At 35.6% G+C, this 12,356-nt stretch overlaps 1 protein-coding gene across 5 annotated transcripts in view; it reads left to right on the forward strand.

Annotated features, from left to right (window-relative positions):
* Adgrl3 (adhesion G protein-coupled receptor L3) overlaps positions 1 to 12,356 on the forward strand; it is a 446,202-nt gene that overhangs the window by 112,098 nt on the left and 321,748 nt on the right. The window lies entirely within an intron of this gene.

Consider the following 12,356-nt stretch of genomic DNA (forward strand, 5'->3'; position numbering starts at 1 on the left):
CACAATAGCATTGAAACTGTTTTTTTTTTTAAATCGTGATTAAAGTAATTATGTCTAAGTTTTATGTACTGTCAACCTTTTGGAAATCAGGTGCATATTCATTCACAGGGTGCAGACTGGAGAATAACAGGAGGACATGAATTAAGGAGCACTTCAAAGTGTGTTTTATATACTTCCTGAGAAGTATGTCTGCAGCTTTTAGATCAGCCGTGGTATAGAGCAGCAATGTGTTTCTTTTTCTTCAGGATTAATGAAGAATGAAATAATCTAAAATGGAGCATTTTCTGACTCTTATCCCAAAAGAAGATTCACAATCACAAAAGATTTTTTTTCTTACTGGTTAATTATTCATGGGATTTTGTAGTGAAAATCACACAGGAAATCCTATAGTCTCGTATTAGATATTCAGCTCATCCCAGAGATAGAGAACACCTGGGATCATAAACAAATCCCAGGTTCCAACTTCCTTTGATGTCTCAGAAGGAGAAAAATATATCTGGGGATCAGCAGGTTTCCCGTGCCAAGAGACAGCTCTGAGCTTGCTTATCCATGCTTATTTCAAGAAACAGCACATGACTCATGAGCTGGAAGTGCGCACTCTTCAAAAATAGAGAGAATTTTGGCCAATGAGAGAGGAATTATAATTTAAAAATAATAATGAAGCAATATAAAATTTTATTTTGAATCATTGTAGCATGACAGAGTAGAGAGAAGTCAGTGAATTTCATGTACTTATATTCTTTGTTCTGAAAACTGCTTTTAGGTATATAGATTTAATTGAACTCTCAGTGGTGTTTCTTATATTGTTATCTCTACAGGGGTCTCTGTGAAAAGTATAACGCTCCCACTGACCATTTTTTGTTGACCAGTGATATTTTAAGAAATGAAATGCATAAGCCGTCTTTGAAGTGAGACAGTTCTATATTGCTTGCATAATGATTTCTTTGTGAAGTATGTAGAATGCATTTCTAGAAAGGCATTTGATGAAAAAATATACAATAGCCAACATTTCATTTCTAAAATAGTTCTAGAAAACCTACATTAATATTCTAATTTTCATATTTTGAAACACAACAGGAGAGATAAATTGTCACATTGTGGATTTCTCATATTTTTTTAAAAAAAATTGAAACAGCTCACAGCTGTGTCTTCAGTCTCCTGCATTTCATCAGCTTTCCTTGAGGATGACAACTCCAAAAGACTCTGCCAGATGCATTCTGAAATGTCCTCGGCAGAAACCACTTCAATAGAAAGAAGAAGTTGCTCACACTCCTTTGCTTAAAAGGATGTCCTTTACCACATATGTCTTTTCTCTCGTAAATTTTCAATGATGTATAGAATGATTTTTTTCATGTCTACATTTGGAGTTTCTGAGAGTCATCAAATTTTCTGGTGGTCTTAAAAGTATTTCTTAGCATGTTATTTGTCTGTTTTTTTCCTAATAAACAGTTACAAAGTTAGGCATACCTCTTAGCTACTTTATACTATATGAATTTGTTGCATACACCTGAAGTGTGTTTCAATTATCTTCAACTCATTTGTTTTAAAGAGTTATGCAGAGTTGAAATGCATTTAATAAACTTAATATGATATTAGGAAGAAAATCACTCAAGGCAGAAACTGGGTGTGAGATACTGCTCATTTGATAGGGTGCTTGCCAAGAATGCACGAATCTGTGAGTTCAATCCCTAGGTCATCATAAAACATGCATGGTGGTCCATATATGTAATACAAACACATAGCAGATGGAAATGGGAATCAGAAGTTCAAGGTGATCCTTAAGTATATTGCAAGTTCAGGACCAGTCTAAGATACTCGAAACCCCTTCCCTATGAGTTCTAATCATGAACCATCCCATACATCAAAGTTTGTTAACAAGTTGCAATTGCTTAACAAGACAGTGAGATAAGACAACATAGATTTATAATACAATCTGATTGTTTTAAAAGTTGCTGATTTCTCAGGCATATAAGAATTTACATGTTCTAGATTTCCCCCCATGGACTTCCCATTATAAAATAGTATGTCCTAATCTAGATCAGTACCCAATTCTTTTTCTTAAAGATGAAGTGTATGTTGTTTCCAATGATGGAAAGAGTTACAAAAATTTATTGATGTCATCACATACCATTTTTTTCCATGGGTTATCGATTTACATACATTAGCATATTGACTCTCACAAGAACCTCCTTAGGAATTATGAACATCACCATTTTACTGCAAAGGAAATCTTATGCTCGGCATGTTGGGTACGTGCCCTGTGTGCAATGGAAGTTGAGAAATTCAGAACTAAAGCATTTTCTTCCTCTCATACCTACTCTCAAGGAGTTGTAATATTTAGCCTCATAGATTTTTTAAAATTTTTTTCACAGGTTATTTGATAATCATTTCTTTCTACTCAGTAATGTCAGCTAGTGCAACCAGGTGTTTCCCAGATCCAGTTGTGTCTTCTTAACCTCTTAGCATTCCTTAGTATCATGAAACTACTGCAAGCTTGTTTTTCCAAACACTTCATAAAATTGTAGCGTATAAACTAATTTGTGTCATTAAAAATGCTACCTCTAACTTTTAATGAGCTTCTTATCTATAGTAAATTAAGGAGCTGTTTTTTAGTTCCTGCTATCAGAGAAAACTTTGAAATTTGCTGAGGTGTAGTGTTAGGGATACTTGAGATGTATGGTTCAATCTTTGTTTCAAATTCAACAGTTAAACAAACATTTCATGTAATGTCATAGCCTGCTTGTGAAACAAATGGATATTTCCAGTTCCATTTTAAATTTAAACCCATAATCTGGGTGCTGTGAAGATAGCCCAGTCAATAGAATGCCTGAATTCTAAAGCTGAGTTCAGTCTCCTTGCACCTGCCACCCAGTGCTGTCCAGGCTGATGGAGATAGGCAGATCCCTGGGATTCTTGTGTCAGCTGCCTAGATTTCTAATTCGTTCCAGGCTAAGGAGGCAATCAGTCAAAAAGAAGGTGACACCTATGTAACAAGAACCAGGGTTATGCTCTGATATACACACAAATGAGCACATGTCTACTCATATCCCACATACACACAAGTGCACACACACACACACACACACACACACACACACACACACACACACACACACAATCTATGTATGTAATGTAGAATATATGTCTGTGAGAATTCATGGAATTCCATGAATGACAAAGTTACAGATATGACTGTGGTCCTGTAACACTACAATGGAGTCGTAAACCCCTCTTGCCCAGTACATTTACACTACCTTTGCTATGGTTATGTATATTGAAATACACGGTACCATTTTCTTACAACTGAAAACCTTACTTTCACATGCTACATGTGTGTAGTCTAAGATACACAATTTGTAGCATATAGTAGCATCATAGGTTCAACTATCAAAGTTTCTGCAAGTTTATTCAGTGACATTTACATAATTGTAGATCACAATATAATGCATTTTTCAGGACGTATCATCATTAAGTGATAAATACTGTAAACTTCGTAGCTTCAAAAATTTTTCTTGTTAATCATTGAACACATTAATGATATGTTAATTAGTTTACTATTGCTGTGATGAACACCATGATGAAAAGCAACTTAGAGAGGACAGGATTTTTATCATTTTGCAGCTTAGAGTCCATAATGAATGGGAGTCAGGGTAGAATTTCAGGACAGGAACCTAGGGGCAGGAACTAAAGAAGAAGCCATGGAGAAACACCACTAACTGGCTTATTCTCTATGACTGTCTCAGCCTGCTTTCTTAAATCATCCAGGACCAATTGCATTGTCCATTGTGTTCCCGGTCCCTCCCACATCAATCATTAATCAAAGTATCCTACAAAGTTGTTTTCACAAAATATGATGGAGGCATTTGGTCAACAGAGGGTCTTCTATCTCATGTCAAATTAACAAAAACTAACCAGGAAACCCTATGTACAATTCACAAGTAATATTGATATTTTACATTTATTTGTTTATTTATTTATTTGTATGTATATGTGTGTGTGTGTGTGTGTGTGTATGTGTGTGTGTGTGTGTGTGTGTGTGTGTGTGTGTGTGCACGTGCGCACGCCTGCGCGCACGCACAGCCATGTATACAAAGGACTATTTGTGGGAGTCTATTTTCAACCTCCACCATGAGGCATGACAGCAAGCACCCAGACTCACTGAGCTATCTCGCTGGTCCTACAATAGTGACAGTTTTTTCTTAAAATCTGCATTTTTATTCATGTCTCTGTGTGTGTCTGTTATATGTATAGGTGTGTATGCCTGTGTAGGTCAGAAGAAGGTGTTATATGTTTTGAGGCTGGGATGACAGGCAGGTGTGAGCCCACTAATATGGAAACTGACATCTGATCTTCTGGAAGAGCCACAATCGAATCAACTCTTCATAGCACCCAATAGTGATTTTATAGTGAGACAATGTTCATGGTTACCAGAAACACAGAGGAAATACATACGATATAAAACATATTTGAAGTAATGTAGATTGAAATTCAGCTTTGTCTATTGTCTTACTTAAGGGAGTAAGCTAACTAAAGAAGGCTTAGAAAACTGATGATCAAACCCTGTTCCCTGATCATGTTCAGTACTCTGCCACAGAAATCCATTCCCAGAACAACAATTTTTAACACAATTCTAGGACTCATTGAATAGATGTAGTTGAACAATAATCTTATGTAAAAATCTTAACCTAATTAATCAAATATCATTTGCTTTGAAGATACCATGGGGGTAGATAAAGAAAATTTAGTGGCTGCAGTGACCTACTGAGCTTGTTTCTTCCAGTGCTTTGTACTCATTTCTTTTCACTTTCACTACAGTTATATTTAACCTTTACTAAATCCTCTTAACTCATTCTGTCTTTTCTTATCTATGTTCACAGGTACCCTGTTTCTAATGAAATTTGGGGCAGGTGGATCAATACCTTTCTCTGTTCTTGTCACACCTTAGTTCCATTGTGGCTTTTATACTGTCTGCGTTTTCTTTTAAGGTCTGATTTTCCTCCTTAGCAGGTATTTTCTTCCTGGGAAATGACCCAAATACTCAGAGGGTTAAACCTCACCATTTACCAACATCTCATTTTTGATCTTCTGTCTCCCTGTCTCTTCAGCTCCCACCCCTTCTGACCTGAATCAAAGTTGTAATTGTGGCATCTTCAAGTAGAGCTGCCTTCATTTAGCCAAGTTACAGGGACCACTTGTGTAAGGGAGAAAACAATAAAACAATGAACCTCCCACTCTGAGTGTTCTGAGGAGAGAATCCTTCCTTTCTATCCTGCTGACTAATCGAGTTTCTTCCAAGGCATACAATTTCATGCATATTGCCCATCAGAGGTGCCTGTCTGCTCTCATGATTCCTTTTTTTCTCTTCAGCTCTTTGTTTCTTCCTTTCAGAAATATAAAGCACGCATAACATATTCTTGTAATCTCTTGCAGTGTTTTTATTAAGAAATTAAAGGAGGAAGTACGTAATTTGGAGAACTCCCACACAAGAGTGTTTGATTAAAGCAATCTATAAATCTTAAGACTTTCCCACTGTTCACATTAGCCATCCTAATATGGATATGGGTAATGTCCTTATAAAAATACATGAATAATGATTGTTATTGGAAGATTATTATTTATAAATAATTACGTAGTTCTTAACTATTTTTCTTTAGCAGTAAGAAAATGTATTATACCTTTAGCATTAAGGTACTAACTTTTTCTATTCAGGTAATTTAATGCATATATGTAATTAAATACTTTTTGCAAGTAATGTCCAAATTCATGCATACTTTAACATATACATACTTTGGTTTTTAGTATGTTATTAAGTGATTTTATGTTTCTTAACTTGATGTAGTAAAATTTACCAATATTTTTAATTTTGAAAGATTAAGAAATATTAAGACCTATTCTAGTTTCCAATACCTCAATTCTTTTCCAACATATAATAGACATTCAATAAATGTGTACTGAATAACTAAAATGGAAATTAGGCCAAATGGTTCCCCCAGTAGCATTATTGTTCATTACCAGAAGAATAAATATAAGAAAACCTTGTCTATCAAAAGACATTATTAATTTAAATGAAAGATATCTAATAAAAATAAGGATCATGTAAATGCTAGTGTCTCAAAATAGAGTAGTGAATAACAAATTGCCCTTTCTTTCCTCCCATCCTTTTTCTCACTAGCTGTAGCTTTTTTTCTAACACAAGGAACTTTTTTTTTATCAGTTTCTTATAGTAACAATAATCTATAAAGAGTTTGAAGATGAATTAATGATTGTAATTAAAGTTTATATGTCAAAATTATAAAGTATGGGAACCTTGACAGTCTTTTTAAAACAGGAACTGCCAGTGGTTAGTACTATTTTCTGTGTCCTTCTTTTAAATTGCTTCTCTCTTGCCTTTGTCTGGTTGCTTCATTTGTGCATGGAAGTTGTCCCAAAATAGATTCCATTATTTGCTTGGTAGATGTCCCATTTTTACCATCTCCACTTTCTTGAAAACTCACCACATACCAGATACTTAGATAAACACTTGAAATGTTTAACTTAGAAATGAAAATAAAGTGTGTGTTTCACAAAGGGATTGCCTAAGTGAAGATCCTGGGTTCTATCTTCTGTACCCAGAAGAAAAGGAAAGAAGAAAAAATAAAGATTTTGTCTTGGAGGAGTTTAGTCAAATGATGTCAAGGTTCCCCAACAAAGTTGTTAGTTCAGCAAAGAAATTAAGCATGGAAAACATCTTATTAAATTATTCCCTTAATTGTTGTGTTTTTGTATGTGTCTTCATGCATGCTGTTGCCCACACATGGAGGTCACCTTTTGAAAACAGTTTTCTCTTTCTACTTTAATAATCCCAAGGATCAAACTATGTCATCAGGAGTTGTAGTAGACACCTTTACCTGCTGAGTTATCCTGCCAGACCCCATATTAGTTTTTAGTATTCTTGAAGCAAAGGGCAGAGGCTTTACTGAGCCAGCATTGGTATCTTCCAGCAAGCTTTTCGAGAGAAGACACTAAGAAGTAAGCCTAAAAGAGTGTATGTGGTAGATATAAAATACAGGACCAGCAAAAAACATAAAAGCAGATGAAGCCAGAGATGGACAAAGTGGAAATCATAGATATTTGCTATGGTTAGAGTGTGTGTGTGTGTGTGTGTGTGTGTGTGTGTGTGTGTGTGTGTGTGTGTGTGTGTGTGTGATTTTACCTTATCCTCCATGCAATGAATGGATATAATTCTACATGTTCTTGTAGATATAAGTCATTTTAATTCATTCTCTTTCAGACTATATTAAAAGAGCTAAATAAAAAAGAACCAAGTAAAATTAGTAGTGAAACAAATTTCTCTACCTCACATGCATTGCGTTTGCTTATGGCACCAAAATAGCAAATAGTTAGAACAAGTTGGCTGTGAATATATGAGTAGATTAATGAGTAGATAAGTGTAGTGAGTTTCCATTTAAATTATTCTTTATCTTTAAAAAGATGAAAATTTCTTTCAGTAACCCCTCAAGTATTTGAATAAAATACATAATTATGGACTTCAAATTCTACTGTGTATTTATTAATTTAACTTAGTTTCTTTAGTATTTAAGGCTTTGTTATTTTGAAACATTGTCCAAAGTCCAAATGCTGCTATTGATGTGAATGACACTGGTTTCTAGCTTCCAAGAAGAACGTATAATCTAGCCATCATTCTATGGTCCGCCAAATAATCATGTCAATTTAGAATCAAAGACTGGGAGGGAAACAATGTGATTTAGTACTTAGTAGGACATATTATAAATGTATTTGCTTCTCACTAAGCTGATTGCCTTTCTACTTCCGTTAGAACAGAAAGTAATGCAAAATAGAACAGCAAGCGATATGGAAGACTGTGTCTAAGTGATTATCTATCTATGGCAAAGTGTATATTTATAATTTTAGATTCCTCCCACATTTTTCCTGACTATGCCTTAGTGGGCTCTCCCATTCATTGGAGGGCATAAGTTAGTGGTTATGTGGAATCAAATGAACTTGATTTTACATTCTGGCATCAGTAGATACCAGGTGTGTCTTAGTGATGCTGTCTCACTACTAGGTATGTGGTTGACCAGAGGACAAAACAGAAAAAAGAATGAGTGACTTAAAGATGGTCTATACTTCCATTCACAGTGGGAAAACAAACAAACAAACAAACAAACTAGAGAAAGGGGTCTCTGGTGCCAGAACCAGAGCTCACTTTCTACTATCGGCTGGCCTAAGCATAGGGGAGAAAGAAAGGTGGTAGGGATGAGACTGAAAGGTTTCCTGTGGCTCTCATTTGATCATGGCCAGAGGAAGCAGTGAGCAGGCAGTTAGAATGCAAGGATATTGATAAATAGCTCTCACAGCAGCTGTTACGAGGTTGCCATAGGGCTGAAAATGAGAATCAAGAGAATCGAGTTGCTTTAGTTCTAGAGACCAAATTACTTCATTTTGGGGAAAATTATGACAAATCACAGTAGAGATGCTTTATAAAATGTCATAGCCCTGGCTAACCATAGAAAATAAGGATTATAATCACAATGAGCCTGTCAAACCAAAGGGGATATATGTCAAATGCTTTGTATAGTAAGGGTTGCATAGAGTAAACTCTAAGTATATTGTAAGCAGTCAGATTAATATGTAAGTTGCAACCAGATTATTTTCACTGTCTTGAGAGAGTCAGTGCTGTCCCGTGCTGTGACTTGGAATTCCACAATTTTGACAAGTTATCCCCATGATTCGTTTTTTGTTTTGTTTTTAGTTGTTTTTTTATTAGTTCAAATAGGGAACAAGCTTGTTTCACATGTCAACCCCTTCTCCCTCTCCCTCCCCTCACCACCACCCCTCCTCCCCCACCCCTGACCTACCTCCCACCCCATCCACTCTCCACTCCCCAGGCAATGTAGGACCCTCAATGGGGGCTCCGCAAAGTCCACAACATCATCCTGGGCTGGGCCTAGGCCCTTCCCCAAGTGTCCAGGCCAAGAGAGCATCTCTTCATGTGGGATGGGCTCTCAAAGTCCCTTCTTACACCAGGGAAAAATACTAATCCGCTACCAGGGGACCCCTGGAGTGCAGAGGCCTCCTCATTGACACCCCATGATTCTTAAACCAGCCTTTTCTTAACAGAATTGTCGACTTTAACCTCAGAGAATCAGCTAAGTAAGGCAAACTTTCCACATTTACCTTCAGCTTACTTAGCTTCTTTTATTACCTGAATGCCCTGTCTACATTCTCTCTGGACTTGACTGCTGGCTCTGGTTGTTACTCAAAACAAGTTTAGCTCTGTAGCATCTCCGGACATTGTGTATCATTTCCCTTCTTTCTCCACTACGCTTAGCTCTTGGTACAATTACATTTAATGTCAGCCCCATATCCCCCATGTTTAGTAATTGTCCTTCTCTTTAATGATCATCAGTGTTCTCAAATATGTTCACTTGCCACTGTCATTTATTTCTTTCAACAAATATTGACTGACACATCTTTAAATAGGTTTATGTAGCTAGTCTTTATGTTCTAACAGTGGAGTTTGAGAACTGAGCAATGTGAGCCCATCTTTGAGTGTTTGTCTTATGGGCAAACATTGTTTTAAGACACAAAGTGGTGAAATACTGATGTGTTGATTTGAACCAAATGACTGTTGCCAGTTGAAGTCTTTTTTCTTTCTTGTAACAGTGTTTAAGTTTCCAAAATAATCTCTCTGTAAGTAGACATGAAAGGGAGATTAAGGCTTTCTTTCAAAAGAGTAAAAGATGAAAACATATTCTCTCTAATTGAAATTTGGCATTGGACATAGTGCTTCATTTTAATTCGGTTTTCTCTCAGAGAAGTTTCAGAATACAAAATGGTCTTAATGTGACTGCATGATATTTTGGTTCTCATTTGCCTTCAGTATGGCCTATAATTAAGGCAATTAATGATGACATATGGCAATATCAAAAATTCAACTTTCTCAATATTATGAAAGTACAACCCTTCTGTGCATATGGTTGGATCCTGAGCATCATGGCCTTTCCCATAAATTTAGTTCAAATTGCCTGAAAAAAGACAGCAAATGAACATTTTTAGGGACAGTGGGTGTTCAGTTTTCTTTGATGTTCCCAACATTGTAAATCACTTCAGTCTAACCAGTTGCTTCTTAGAAGCCTTAGGACATGCATCCAAATTCCTGTAGGAAAACTTTTTCAGTTTTAGTATTTAGATTGCCTTGAAATGAATTTGGTGCTCAGTTAACCAAGAGAGTTCAGACATGCCAAAAAAGTTGTCCTCCAAAAAGCAAACAAAAGCCTAATGGAATTATAGAGCAAAGGGAGGAATAAATCTCTCTATACACTCTGAACTCCACTGTTTTCCTTAACTCCCTTCCTTTCCTGTTGTTCTTATCTTTTAGACAGCTCATTTACTGTTGTTTATTCAAGTTAACAGGAAAATTTCAGAAGTGAGATTATATTCTCAGTTATTGGAGGTGAAATGTAAAATATGTTTGCTTTGATAATAAGGCTTTTTCTCCCTTCTATCTTATACAAAACTAATGAAATCATAGCTGGCTAATTATCTTAGAATCTAAGAGGACTTTGGTATAGCAGAACTTGATGAATATCGCCGGGCGTTGGTGGTGCACGCCTTTAATCCCAGCACTCGGGAGGCAGAGGCAGGCGGATCGCTGTGAGTTTGAGGCCAGAGTGAGTGCCAGGATAGGCTCCAAAGCTACACAGAGAAACCCTGTCTGGAAAAACCAAAAAAAAAAAAAAATGATTTGTAAAATAACAATTCTAAAAAAAAAAAAAAGAATATCATTACCTATATTATCAAGACAATCCCCAAATTCCTCATTCTACCATATCAGGTACTACCTGATACTTATGTGAAATGAATTAAAATACCAAGCTTGAAACACATTAACTACGAATAACAGCTCTGCGGTAGATGTCCTGTGGTACCATTTTAAGAACAATTAATAATTGTAGAACAAGAAACATGTTATTCTGTGTCTTTAGGGTAGTCCTTTAGTCATTGATCAGTATTGGCCCTTATTTTATCTTATTTTTTTACTAGCACTGAATCTGACACACATTTTAGGATTGATGATATATGTTACTCTTGTTAGATGCTGTTCCTTAAGATAAGATGTAATGTTTTCCAAAGTGGTAGTGTTTTATCTTTATCCCCAGGCTGTAGATTTAGCACCAGTAAGTGTCAGTAACTTAAAATTCACTTATTATTGGTTCTAAATGTGTTGAACATAAAAAATAATTAGCATCAACCTAAACCAAGCATGGTAAGGTCCTTCCTCTCTCCCTTCCTTATATCTGTTTCTTCCTCCCTTCTTTCTCCACCTACCAGGATCTCCCTCTAGGTCTTTCATGAATACTATGGATGAAGAATCATACTATTTATCAGAAATATTTCAATTAATCTGATGGATTAGAAAAGTGAATTATTTCTCAATACAATTACCTCAGTGTCTTGTTCACTGTTCAAATGAATTATTTGTGTAATAGCATTATAAGTTTCTAGAACACAATTAGTGTTAATGAAGGTTTTCTTTTATTATTTTCATTATGGACACACAGCTCATATTTAAAACCTGACTCGTGAAATTTCTCATACCAAGCTATAAAAAAATTTTGGTGTAATTTCTGACTTAAATTCTTAATATTTTCTATATGAATGTGTTTTTATGAGTTAACATTTTGGCATTGACTAGTATTTCTCTGTCTTCAAACCCTTTAATAAGACTGTAGGCTTCACAGAAAATCAGATCTAATTTTATATTAGGGATGGTTGCTAAGTAACTATTTCATGCAAATTAATCATTAAATATTTACCAGCTCATTCTCTGATTGGAGTGGCTGCTGGAGTGACTTCAAAGCTGACAGCTCAGCAAATAAATGAACAAGGAAGAATATTCTGGGATGCTTAATAAAAATAGCTGATGAGTCTTCTACTTGATTTTCTTCCTCTGTCACAATCATACAAGAAAACAAGAAATTGACAGGGACAGTTAACAGCCTTTTCCTAATAGTAGATGCTCTTTAAAATTCAAGTGCATAAGACAAGATTGTATTAATATACTTTATAGAGTATTTTCAGGGCAAGCTGCTCCATTAGTGTATTCTATTTTATAATTCAGGACCCCGAGAATATGAATCAAATAGCTCATTCAAATATGCTAGCCTAGTAGGAATTTGAACCCGAGTTCCTTTGAAACTTGTGTTGATTTCTTTTTATTTATGATAGAGCAAATATGAATATTTTCATATCAGGGAGCCCTGTAGCTTACCAGATTTCAAAAAAATGTATTAATTTATCAGTAAATGATACCTAAAAGAAATGAAATCCTGGGGATGAGTTCATTGTTATGA

Source organism: Cricetulus griseus (genome assembly GCF_003668045.3).
Source record: "Cricetulus griseus strain 17A/GY chromosome 1 unlocalized genomic scaffold, alternate assembly CriGri-PICRH-1.0 chr1_1, whole genome shotgun sequence".
Taxonomy (NCBI): Eukaryota; Metazoa; Chordata; class Mammalia; order Rodentia; family Cricetidae; genus Cricetulus; species Cricetulus griseus.